Source organism: Carcharodon carcharias, chromosome 16, assembly GCF_017639515.1.
Source record: "Carcharodon carcharias isolate sCarCar2 chromosome 16, sCarCar2.pri, whole genome shotgun sequence".
NCBI lineage: Eukaryota > Metazoa > Chordata > Chondrichthyes > Lamniformes > Lamnidae > Carcharodon > Carcharodon carcharias.
The window spans coordinates 13,751,860-13,764,874 of NC_054482.1; the positions used below are offsets into that span (position 1 = coordinate 13,751,860).

Sequence of the window (13,015 nt, forward strand, 5' to 3'; positions counted from 1 at the left end):
CATTTCCTGGTTTGAAGAATACAAAAGCAGGTTTTAATTTCATTATTTAGCTCTCATATGTTAATTACACAGTACATACATGGTTCAGATGGCACATTAGTGTGGGAAAGAGATGCTTTCAAAGGAAAAGAATACAATGGTCAACTTTTAACAAAATAGAAAAAGTGCCAATGGAATAAAAATGCAGAAGATGATGGAAACAGTGTTAGAGTAAAATAATTAGGAAAATACTGGAAACTAAATAAATTATTTCACTTCAAATAAGGACTATTTTCTTAGATTAAACAGAGCCCTGAAAATGCGGTAATCATGGTCTTTTAGTCCTCAAGGCTTTTTTTTTAAGCAGCTTATTTGGAGACGGATATTTGTTCAGGGGATGTGGGAATTGCTGGTAAGGTCAGCATATATTGCCCATATTCAACTGCCTTTGACATAGTGATGTTGAGCGTCCTTCTTGAAATACTGCAGTCCACATGTAGGTTCACCCATAGTGCTATAGCAATAAAGAAAAAACAGTAATATAGCTCAGAGTCCAAATGGTATGAAACTTGTAGATGGTGACTCCCCTATGCACCTGCTGCCTCTGTCCTTCTAGGTGGAGGTGGTTGTGGGTTTGAGAGATGCTGTTAAATAACCTTAGCAAATTACTATAGCGCATCTTACAGATGGTTTACACTTTGCCATGGTGCGTCAGTGGTGGAGGAGTGAATGTTTAATGTGGTAGATGGGATACTGAACAAATGGGTTGCTTTGTCCTGGATGGTATCAAGCTTCTTGAGTGTTGTTGGAGTTGCACTCATCCAGGCAAGTAGAGAGTACTCCATCATATTCCTGACTTGTGCCTTGTAGATGGTGGACAATCTTTGGGAAGTCAGGAGAAAGTGAGTTACTCATCGCAGAATTCCCAGCCTCTGATCCTGTTCTTGTAGCCACTATATTTTTATAGCTGGTCCAATTAAGTTTTTGGTCAATGGTAGCCCCCAGAATGTTTATTATGGGGATTCAGCATTGGTAATGCCATTGGATGTCAAAGGAGAGCTGGTTAGATTCTCTTGTTGGAGATGGTCATTGTCTGGCACGTGTGGTACAAATTTTACTTGTCATTTATCAACATAAGCCTGAATGTTATCCAAATCTTGCTGCATGCAGGCATTTCCTGCTTCAGTATCTGAGAAGCTGCAAACAGTACTGAACATTGTGCAGTCATCAATGAATGTCCCACTACTGACATTATGATGGAGGGAAAGTCACTGATGAAGCAGCTGAAGATAGTTGGGACTCAACATTACCCTGAGGAACTCCTGCAGCGATATTTTGGAAGCTGAGATGATTGGCCTCCATCAACCACAACACCTTTCTTCGTGCTAGGTATAACAGCCAGTGAAGTGTTTTCTTTGATTCTCACTGACTTCAATTTTACTAAGGTTGTTTGTTGCCACATTCGTATCAGGCAGGCACTCTCATCTCATCTCTGGAATTCAGCTCTTCTGTTTATGATTGGATCAATGTTGTGATGAGATTTGGAGACAAGAGGTCCTGGTGGAAATCAAACTGAACTCTGATGAGCAGATTATTTGTCGGTGGATGTCACTTGATAGTACTGTTGTTGACACCTTCCATCATTGTGCCGATGATTGAGGGTAGGCTAATGGAGCAGTAATTGTCCGGATTAGATTGGCCCTGCTTTTTGTGGACAAGACAGACCTGGGGAATTTGCTACTTTGTCAGGTAGATGCTAGTGTTGCAGCTGTACTAGAACAGCTTGGCTTGAGGCACATCTAGTTCTGGAGCACAAGTCTTCAGCACTCCAGCTGAAGTATTGTCAGGGCCCATACCTTTTTTGTTCATCTGTTTCTTGATATCGCGTGGAGCAAATCAAATTGACTGCAAATTGGCTTCTGTGATGGTGGTGATCTCAAGAGTGAGCAGAGACGTTTCATCCACTTGGCACTTCTGGCTGAGGATGGTTGCAAATACTTCAGCCTTGTCTTTTCGCCAGCCTTGACATTAGGAAGAAGATGTCCTTGGATCCTCTTCTTAGCTGTTTATTTATCCACCACCATTCACGACTAGATATGGCAGGACTGTAGAGCTTTGATCTTGTGTGTTGACAGTGGGATCATTTCGTTCCATCTATAGCATGCTGCACGTAGTCCTGTGTTGTAGCTTCACCAGGTTGGCACCCCATTTTCAGTATGCATAATGCTGCTTCTGAAATGCTCATCTACACTCCTGATTGAGCAAGTGCTGATCCAACACTTGATGATAATGTGATAATGATACAGAGTGAGGGATATGCCAGGTCAAATTGTGGTAGTGCACAAATCTGCTGATGATGACCCGCAGCACCTCATGGATGTCCAGTTCTGAGCTACTAGATCCATCCCATTTAGCATGGTGGTAGTGCCTCACAATGCGAAGGAGGGTATCCTCTGGGTGAATGCAGGACTTTGTCTCTAACAAGGACTGTGGATTGGCCGCTCCTACTGATAAGGTCACGAGCAGGTGCATCTGCGACAGATGACTAAACTTCAAAAGTATTTCATTAGCTGTACGGCAATTTGGCATGTCCGGAGGTCTTGAACGCAGTATATAAAAGCGAATCTTTCTTTCTTTAATTTCTCATTGTTTGGAACGGGATCCAATTTAATTCAGACCTTAAAGCTCTTCAGCTGCGATACAAACTGCGTCAAAATGAGTGATGCCCAACAAGCAATTGTGAATGATTGGTGCCTGTAGCACAACCGTCTTGGTCCTGCAGGGATGGTCATTTGTCATATCATGATTCTTTGGTCCACAGGTTCTTTACATTTTCAACACTTGCACTACTTTATTGCACTGATCCATTATTGAACCACATCAATATTTATTCAATATTTATTATTCACTGGGCACACTTAATGGGCCGAGTGACAACTGTGGTAACTCAGGTGATACTTTTCAAATCTTCAAGTTTTAACTTCCAAATAAAATTGCAGTTATATTATAGATAGTGTAAAGTCAAAGCAATACCAGACTACCTCCTGCTGATGATCTCTCACACCCACTTCCCAAACCCGTAACTAGTGTGACTTGTTTTTCTGCACATTTTGCATTGTAATAAAGTAGAATCTGCTTTGTAATAATACATAAACACATAGTGTAATTGACCTGAACATTTACTACATTAGGTTCACTTCCATCAACAGCTGTTAAAACTATGCAGATCACAAAATCCCAGCTTCAATCCTTAGTCTGAGTTAAACCATATGACCTAACTTGCAACAATTAGGCCAACATCTGGTTTCAGTGTCCATGGGCTTGTGGGACAGGGTGGGATACAACCTGCCAGCAGACCTACAATGGATTCAGTGACTCCTGCTATGAATTGCATGCACATGGAGGTCAGGTGAAACAGAATCAGACTCAGCTATGTTGTCCTCCACAGTCAACCTGCTTGCCAACCTACATTGACCAGGCTCAAGAATAGTCACTCAGAAACCATATTCCAATTATTGTCAGCACCTTCAGGACAAAAATTGGCAAAACTAAAATCTCCCTCTTTCAAAAAATCCCATGGCACTATTTCAAAGAGGTGCAGATTTCTGCCTGTTTCCTTACCAATATATATCCTTCAACAAACATCACTAAAACAGATTATCTGGTCACTATGTTTATGGGACCATGCTGCGCACAAATTGACTGCTGCATTTCCTACATTACAACAGTGACTACACTTCAAAATATTTTATTGACTGTAAAGCATCCTGGGACACCCTGGCGTAGTGAACAACAACTTGCATTTATATAGCACCGTTATTTGTAATAAAACATTCTAAAGCACGTCACAGGGACATTATCAAGCAAAGTTTGATATTGAGCAAGATAATGAGACATTAGGGCAAATGTTCAGAAGTTTGATCAAAGAAGTAACTTTTAAGAAGCGTCTTAAAGAAAGAAAGTTGGGGGGGGGGGGAAGAGAGAGAGAGAGAGAGAGAGAGAGAGAGAAGGTTCAGGGAAGGAATTCCAGAGCTCAGAGCTGAAGTGATTGAAGGCTTGGCTGCCAATGCTGGAGTGATTAAAACTGGGCATGCAAGAGGCCAGGATTGGAGGAACACAGGTATCTTGGCAGTGTTGTTAGGCTGAAGGAGGGGGACAGAGAAATAGGAAGGGGCAAGTCCATGGTGGATTTGAAAACAAAGATGAGAATTTTATAATCAAGGCTTTGTCAGGTTGGGAACCAGTGTCGGTCAGAGAGCACAGCAGTGATGGTGAATGCGACTTGATGCAACTTAGGACACAGGAATGCAAAATTTTGGAAAGCTTTAAGTTTATGGAGGGTGGAAGGTGCAAGGCCACAGGGGCGCATTGGAGTTTTAAAGGCATGGATGAGGGTTTCCACAGCAGATGAGCTGAGATGGGGCAAAGTTGGGTGATGTTACAGAGGTGGAAATAGGCAATCTCAGTGATGGGATGGATGTGATCAGAATCTCATCTTGGCATCAAGTACAAGCCCAAAGGTTGCAAACAGTTCGATTAAACCTCAGACAGTTGCCAGGGAGAGGGATGGCTAGGAAACAGTGCTTGTGACTGGAAATGAAGACAGTAGCTTCAGTCTTCCAGATACTTGGAAGAAATTTCCACTCTTCCAGTACTGGATGTTGGCGAGGGACTCCAATAATTTAGAGACAGTGGATAGGTTGAAGGAGGTGGGGGTGAGGTGTCATCAGCACCAATGTGAAAACTAAAACTGTGCTTTCAGATGGTGTAGCCGAGGGGCAGGTTGGAGATAGGAGGGGGTCAAGGCTAGATCCTTGGGGGACACCAGAGGTAATGGGGTAGGAGCAGGAAGAGAAGCCATTGTGAAAGGTGCTATATAAAAGCAGGTTCTCCACATGACAGTCCACACTGTTCAAATGTTTACTGTAATATATGGACGTGGTTCATTCAGTGGGTGTCGACGAAGCCCAAAGTGCTGAACAGTGGTGCCCAGTTGCTCTGATCCCCAATTTAGAAATGTCAGTGTAAATTATTGTGAATCCTACAACAAACTCTATGCCTGCCTGGTGCCTGGTCCAGTAACACAGGATAACGGCGGTGGATGTGACCGCGGTGGGGGGGGGAGAAGCGGGGTGGAGAGGTCTCTGTGCCCCCGGGGGTGGGGGAAATGGAGATATCTCTGTGCCCCCAGGGGTGGGGGGAGGGGGCATGGGGTGGAGAGGTCTCTGTGCCCCTGGGGGGAATGGAAAGGTCTCTGTGCCCCACCCCCGGGGGTGGGGGGGAATGGAGAGGACTCTGTGCCCCCGGAGGTGGGGGAAGGGAGCGGGGTGGAGAGGTCTCTGTGCCCCCGGGGGGAATGGAGAGATCTCTGTGCCCCCAGGGATGGTGGGGGGCGCGGGGTGGACAGGTCTCTGTGCCCCCTGGGGGTGGGGGGGGGAGAAGGAGCGGGATGGAGAGATCTCTGTGCCCCCGGGGGTTGGGGGGGGGGGGGAGCGGGGTGGAGAGGTCTCTGTGCCCCCGGGGGTGGGGGGGAGGGAGCGGGGTGGAGAGGTCTCTGTGCCCCCTGGGGGTGGGGGGGGAGGGAGCGGGGTGGAGAGGTCTCTGTGCCCCCTGGGGGTGGGGGGTGGAGAGGTCTCTGTGCCCCCGGGGGTGGGGGAAATGGAGAGATCTCTGTGCCCCCCGGGGATGGGTGGGAGGGAGCGGGGTGGAGAGGTCTCTGTGCCCGCGGGGGGAATGGAGAGATCTCTGTGCCCCCGGGGATGGTGGGGGGCGCGGGGTGGAGAGGTCTCTGTGCCCCCTGGGGGTGGGGGGGGGGGGCGCGCGCGGGGTGGAGAGGTCTCTGTGCCCCCGGGGGGAATGGAGAGAGATCTGTGCCCCCGGGGATGGTGGGGGGCGCGGGGTGGAGAGGTCTCTGTGCCCCCTGGGGGTGGAGGGGGAGGGAGCGGGGTGGAGAGGTCTCTGTGCCCCCTGGGGGTGGGGGGTGGAGGGGGCACGGGGTGGAGAGGTCTCTGTGCCCCCGGGGGTGGGGGAAATGGAGAGATCTCTGTGCCCCCCGGGGGTGGGTGGGAGGGAGCAGGGTGGAGAGGTCTCTGTGCCCCCCCGGGGAATGGAGAGGTCTCTGTGCCCCTGGGGGGGGGGGGGTGGAGAGGTCTCTGTGCCCCGGGGGGGGGGAATGGAGAGGTCTCTGTGCCCCCGGGGGTGGGGGGTGGAAGGAGCGGGGTGGAGAGGTCTCTGTGCCCCCCGGGGGTGGGTGGGAGGGAGCAGGGTGGAGAGGTCTCTGTGCCCCTGGGGGGGGGGGGGGGGGGGGGGGGGGGGGTGGGGAGAGGGAGCGGGGTGGAGAGGTCTCTGTGCCCCCGGGGGGGGGAATGGAGAGGTCTCTGTGCCCCCGGGGGGGGGGGAATGGAGAGGTCTCTGTGCCCCCGGGGGTGGGGGGTGGAAGGAGCGGGGTGGAGAGGTCTCTGTGCCCCCCGGGGGGGGGGGAATGGAGAGGTCTCTGTGCCCCCGGGGGTGGGGGGTGGAAGGAGCGGGGTGGAGAGGTCTCTGTGCCCCCGGGGGTGGGGGGTGGAAGGAGCGGGGTGGAGAGGTCTCTGTGCCCCCCGGGGGGGGGGGAATGGAGAGGTCTCTGTGCCCCCGGGGGTGGGGGGTGGAAGGAGCGGGGTGGAGAGGTCTCTGTGCCCCCGGGGGTGGGGGGTGGAAGGAGCGGGGTGGAGAGGTCTCTGTGCCCCCGGGGGTGGGGGGTGGAAGGAGCGGGGTGGAGAGGTCTCTGTGCCCCCCGGGGGGGGGGGGGGGGGGGGAATGGAGAGGTCTCTGTGCCCCCGGGGGGTGGGGTAAGTCCCTGTGTGCCTCCCCCTTACCGGGGTGGAGAGAAGCCGGGTTGTTATGTGCAAGATGGGCCTCCTCCTCCTCCCGTTGTTTACACACGGATTCCCGGCCCAGATCCAGCCTTACCTTCCGCCACCGCCGCCGCCTTCGCTGTGCCCAAACCTCAGTCGAGTCGAGTCGAAGCGCGGCCCTGCCGGCCGGTAGAGGAGCCTTTCCTGTCCCCCTACCCTCCCGGGCTGTGGTATCGTGGCCGACCGGAGGGTGGGGGAGAGGGAGAGCGGCGGGGCTGTTTCTTCCAGTTCCTCCCCCCACTGCCCCGATCCTCTTCACTCGGCCTCAGGCTGCAAGGAAGCGAGAGCGGCCTCAGCTCGCGAGAACTGAACAGAGCCCGCCCCGTCTCCATGGTAACCGGGGAACCGAGAGAGCGAGAGAGAGAGAGAGAGAGAGAGACTGACTGACTGACTGGGGAATAGGAAGACAGGTGAGAGGGGACTGGAATGGGAAAGGGTGACTGGGAATTGGGAATGTTTAATGTGGAAAGAGAGAGATGAGAATGGGAGTTTGGAGATGGAAATGGGGGGGGGGGGGGAGGGGTTCAGTGAGCAGCAGGTTGGGGAGAGGGAGATGGAGACCGTGGCCCTTGCTGTATGTGTAAACACAGGATGTGAGGGAGAGACAATAACCACAAGAAAGAAAAACAATCAGCCAATGTTGTTTGTTTACTTGTCCGATAAATTGATTTGCCACTTCGATTTTAAATCACGGTCTACCTTCTGTCACTTGGTGATCAGGAGAAATGTGTGGCAGCTTGGGGTCGAACCAGTAGCTGAACAAATCATAGGAACATGGAATGATACGCACAGAAGCCGAAGGAAGGAGTTTTGCTCTTTATCCTGGTCAGGCTTATCTGATATCTGGGCAAGAGTAAACAGTCATAAGGACGTACGGAGGTCTTGCCCATGTGAATCAGAGAGTAATAGCATAATAAAAGAATTAAAGTGTCCCAAAAATGTAACCAGTGCCTGGGAACATAGGGACATGATTAAGCTATTCAGCCCCTTAAGCCTGTTCCATGATGTGCTGATGATAGCGGCTCTGCCATGCACCTGCTGCCTGTCCTATATAGTGGAGGTTGTGGTTTGGAGGAGCTGCAAAAGAAGCCTTAGCAAGTTGCTGTACCGCACCTTGGAGATGGTTTAAAGATGTTAGCCATGGTGCATCAGTGGTAGAGGCAGTGAATATTTAACATGGTGGATAGGATACTGATCAAGTGGGCTGCTTTGTCCTGGATGGTGTTCTTGAGTGTTGTTGGAGCTGCACCCATCCAGACAAATAGAGAGTACTCCATCACACTCCTGACTTGAACCTTGTGGATAGTAGACAGTCTTTGGGAAGTCAAGAAATGAGTTACTTGGCGTAGAATTCCCAACTTTTGACTTGGTCTTGTAGTCACAGTATTTATATGGCTGAACCAACTAAGTTTCTGGTCAATGGTAACCTCTAGGATCATGATGGTGGGAGATTCAGCAGTAGTAACGCCATTGGATGTCAAGGGGAGATGATAAGATTCTCTCTTGTCAGAGATGGCCATTGCCTGGCAAGGGTGGCACAAATATTATTTGCCATTTATCAGCACAATCTTGAATGTTATTCAGACCTTGCAGTATACAGACATTTGCTGCATCAGTATCTGAGAATGGTACTGAACATTATGCAATCATCAGTGGATGTCCCATTCACAGGGACCTGATTAGGTTATTCAGCCCCTTGAGCATGAGTTGAGCTATTCATTAAGATAATGGTCCATCTGTACCTTAATTCCATCTGCCCACCTTTATTTCATAACCCTTAAAACCATTGCCTAACATTTGCAGTTTCAAAACCTTTAATTAACCTCAGCTGCTTTTTAGGGGAGAGAGTTCCCAATTTCCACAAACAATTCTGCCTCTTGACATCACCCCTAAATCTAGCTCTAATTTTGAGGTTATGACCCCGTTCTAGATTCCCCCACCGAATAAACTATTTTCTACCTACTCTATCAAATTCTCTAATAACCTTTAACACTTTGATTAGTTTATCCCTTAATGTTCTATACTCAAGGAAATACCAGCCTGATCCATGCATAAGTCCTCATAACTTAACCCCTTTAGCCCTTTCTTTTCCATCTGTTTCTTTTAGCAATACCTCAAGGCCATGCTCCACCTGCAGCTGAGCAGGACAGGAATTTGCTGTTTAAACCAGTGGCTCTGAAACACCTTGGTCCATAGGCCACTTAGGTGGAGCAAAAGACCTTGCGGGTCACCTAATGGCCCTACTCCACCTGCTTTCGCTTGCCACCGCAAAAAAACTATCAGAGATAGTGGGAACTTATGGAAATTATAAATATTTTGCTACTAAATGTAGTAAATTTATGCTTTTTATTAAACATTATAAGGAAATTATTAATTCATGCCAGAAAAAAGATGTTTTCATATTATAAACATAAATATGACAAATGAACTTGTTTATTTGAAGTATTCTAATATGTTATAAAACAATCACAGTAAACTTCTTCTGAGAAACTAATACTACATATTTATTAATCAAACTCAAATAAACCTTGCTTATAAAACTACACTGTTCTATTTCAAGTTTATGACGATTTGTGCCACTGCAAGTGGTGGGGGTGGGGGTGGGGGGGTGCGGTGCAGTGCAGAGAGTTTTGCTCTGTTCTCTCAGTTGTGCTTTTGCACAAAAGGTTTGGACCAGCCTATGGACCACCTGGAGGACCCTTGAAAGCCACACCACTTTGAGAGCCACTGTGCTTGACTGTTATGAGAACTGCTCTTCGCTGGCCACCAGACGGTGTCAGAGAGGCTCAGTGAAGAATCCTTCTTGTTTAATCCTGCCTCTTCTCTAGATAGGTGTCAACATTCAACTAGCTCCTCTGTACAGCAAGAATGTTGAGTGAAAAATGGACCAGAACCCCACCACCCCAAGTTCTAGTAAAGACGTTTCAGTGTGCTGATTTTTAAAGCAGTACTGTCTTTGTTATGGGGACAGTGGATAGCTGTTTGGGAAATCAATGTTTTTGCAAAGCAGTACAAATTTCAAAACAGAAAAGGTTTTCTAAATATTTTTCATTAACAAGTGTAATAATTTTAATTGTGAAATATTATTGTATCACAATCCACATTAATCTTTTTCAACATCCTCACATTTCAGTGAAATCAAAAGGAGAAGGCCCCGTGTTTGTTATTCACAAATTGATTCTTCTGTTCAAGCAATTATCCCTTTGTTGCAATAGCTTTTGACTTGAAAATAACTTCATACAAAAATATGATCAGCAGATGCCTGTTTGTAATGAATTTCTCCACTTCAGAGATTTCATATGACATCTGGGAAATTCTGCATTTTGTCTGATACATAGAGGAAGTTGCCAAAGTCCCCACCAAATTGCAATACAGTATGTTGTATTAGCAACACACTGCCTTCATCAGTTAACCAGAATTTGAAACGAATATATTTCCATCCCCTACAAAATGATCATCAATGATTTTGCTAATTAACTATAGATCATGCTAAAACAAGTGGATACACATAAAATGTAGTTTGCTCTGTTTGTGGACAATTTACTTCTTGTGTAATGGTTACTTCCAACCTGCAAATTATGCAAAATGTTTAATAATCCATTTAAAACCATGTAAAACTTGAAATGAACCACAAATGGATTAACCTGTTAATTTCATATTGTGAGCCTTCATCCAAACCCAGTTCACACCCAAAACATTAATCTGTCTTTCTCTTTCAGAGTTTGAATGCCTAGAAAAGTATTTCCAGCATTTTCTGCTTTTATTTTCCAGTTTTTATTTAGCAGTTAATTTTTACCTCTACTAATAATATATTTCTTTCTATGGCATTATTATTTTCTACTATTGATAAAATGAGGTTCATTTAGTATCTGGTACCACAGAACATCTGGATAGCTCCCAGACTTCATTAGCCTGCCATTAGGCCATGGGGCTAATTTTAACATTGGGTGATAGTTAGTGTAAAATGGACAACACAGAATCGGTGATCCATTGTACAATACATTTGATTGCATTGACTTCAATAGAGAGGAATATCGGATGTACAGAAGATGGCAATTTCAATATTGCCTAAATTACACCACCTTCCAAATTTAAAATTACTCCCACTGTGTGAACACATCTCCCTCCCTACAGGGAGTGTATGGTCTCCACTCACTGCCTTCCCCAACTTTGCAGTTCAGATTGGGAACTCAGCAAAACTAGGAATAAAATTACCACTCTGTTGTTACGTGTTGGTACTCAAATGCACTCAACATCATAAGCTTTATGTCAGGGGTGGGGAACCTACAGCCGTGGGCTGGGTCTGGCCTGTTGCCCAACTCTATCTGGCCTGCAGCAAGATTTCTAAAATTAAAATTAGCTCAGATGTCTGAATTCAGTACTAGATCTTTCTAATGACTTTGTTTTATTTTGTTGCCTCAGACGCTATTTTTAGTGAGATCTGTACAAACTCATCATGACAGTATGGCTGCTCGTTTGTTTCTGTAACTGACTGCAAAGGTGCGTGAAAACAATTAAATCCCAGCTGAACTTTAGGACAGTGTTAGACTTTTGGGCTGGGAAACGTGCCATCTAATTTAAACAAAAGGGATGACACCAGGAATGCTGAGAAACATTATCTTTGGCTATGGTTGCTCTTTTGTGGGAAAAGCTCAAATCAGCAGATTACAAGTTAACAATGCAGTTTTATGTATTCAAGCTCCAACCACATGATTTTAATGTGAGTGTGGCCCACAACTGATTTTGTCTATGTGTGAATAGCCTGTGATAAGAAAAATGTTCCCCACCTCTGCTTTATGTAAAACACAGTCTAATTACAAAGTCTCATTGTCAACATCAAACCATGCATCACATTTTTTTTAAATCAACCCATTCTTAAGGTTAAATGATTTAAATTATGGAACTGTAAGCTGTAACTACTCAATTATTTTAAAATCAAAATATAGGCTGTTTATTCTTAACTTCATCCAGCTACATTGGGAAGACTGCAACCATTACCTTCAGCTCTTGGTGCAAATGCCATACATTTGAAATTGTCTGCATCCCCTACCCTGTTCAACCCCAAATTCAGCTTCCACATCATGGCCTCTCCATCACAAAGACCACCAGATTCCACCTCCATAATGTCACCCAGCTGTTGCCCCTAACTAAGCTAATCTGCTGCAGTAACCCTTATCCGTGTCTTTGTCGCTTTCAGATTATACTGATGCTTTCCTGGCTGGCCTCCTATTCTCCACAATCCACAAACTTCAGCTACCCATATGTTATCCGGCACCAGATGCACTTGTAAATACTGTGTCATTATTGGAAACAACTACTTCTGGTAGTCCGTGAGTGGCAAAACTCTAACGTAGTTTCTCAATTGTAGCGCCCAATGTTGGTGACGTCACCAACCATTTTGAATAGGCATCGACAATGAGCAGAAACATTGTTTCCTGGAAAGGTCCTACGTATTCAATGTGTAACCACACCCAGGGTTTATCTGGCTACTCCCATGGGTGTAATGGAGCTGTTGCTGGCAACTTTTGCAGTTGCTGACATTGCCCACAATGCTTTACCATACTCTCTATTTCGCCATCCATCCCTGGCCACCATAGATAGCTGTGTGCTGTGGCCTTCATTCGGGAAATTCCAGGATGGGAACTGTGTAGTTCAACTAAAAGTGGCTCCCTTCCCTTTGGAGGAACCATCGCTCGTGCACCCCACAATAGGATGCCATCCTGGCTATTTATTTCATGCCTTCTGCTAAGTACGGTTTCATTTAATCAGCATGTCGTTCAGAGTTGTACCAAACTCTCAATGTTCTGGTGGCTGCTTCAAATTGACCACGTAGCATGCAATTGTCTCATCCAGGATTCTATTTCGCAAATTAAACCTGAACCTCTGCCTCATGACTGAGGGCCTGGGTTGAAAGTGACCCTTCACGAGGTCCACTAATTCATTGAAATTCTTTGAACCTGGGGCACTCGGTGCTTTCAAACTTCGAATCAAACCATAGGTTTTGCTCCCACATGTACTCGCTCACCTCTTCTCTTTCCCTGTAATCTTGTTCGCTTGAAAAAAGAACGTGAGGCGTTCTGTGTATTGAGACCAATCATCTGTGGCTGGTTCAAAAGGATCAATTCTCCCAAATTGTGGCATTT

General features: G+C 46.7%; 1 protein-coding gene across 2 annotated transcripts in view; it reads right to left on the minus strand.

The window, feature by feature from the left end:
• The window catches only part of vamp4 (vesicle-associated membrane protein 4), an 87,803-nt gene extending 80,639 nt beyond the window's left edge, over nt 1–7,164 (minus strand). For both annotated transcript variants that reach the window (XM_041208371.1, XM_041208370.1), the window contains exon 1: nt 6,928–7,164. The gene's annotated coding sequence lies outside the window, so the exon portion shown is untranslated. The remainder of the gene's footprint in view (nt 1–6,927) is intronic.
• Nucleotides 7,165–13,015: the final 5,851 nt, after the last annotated feature.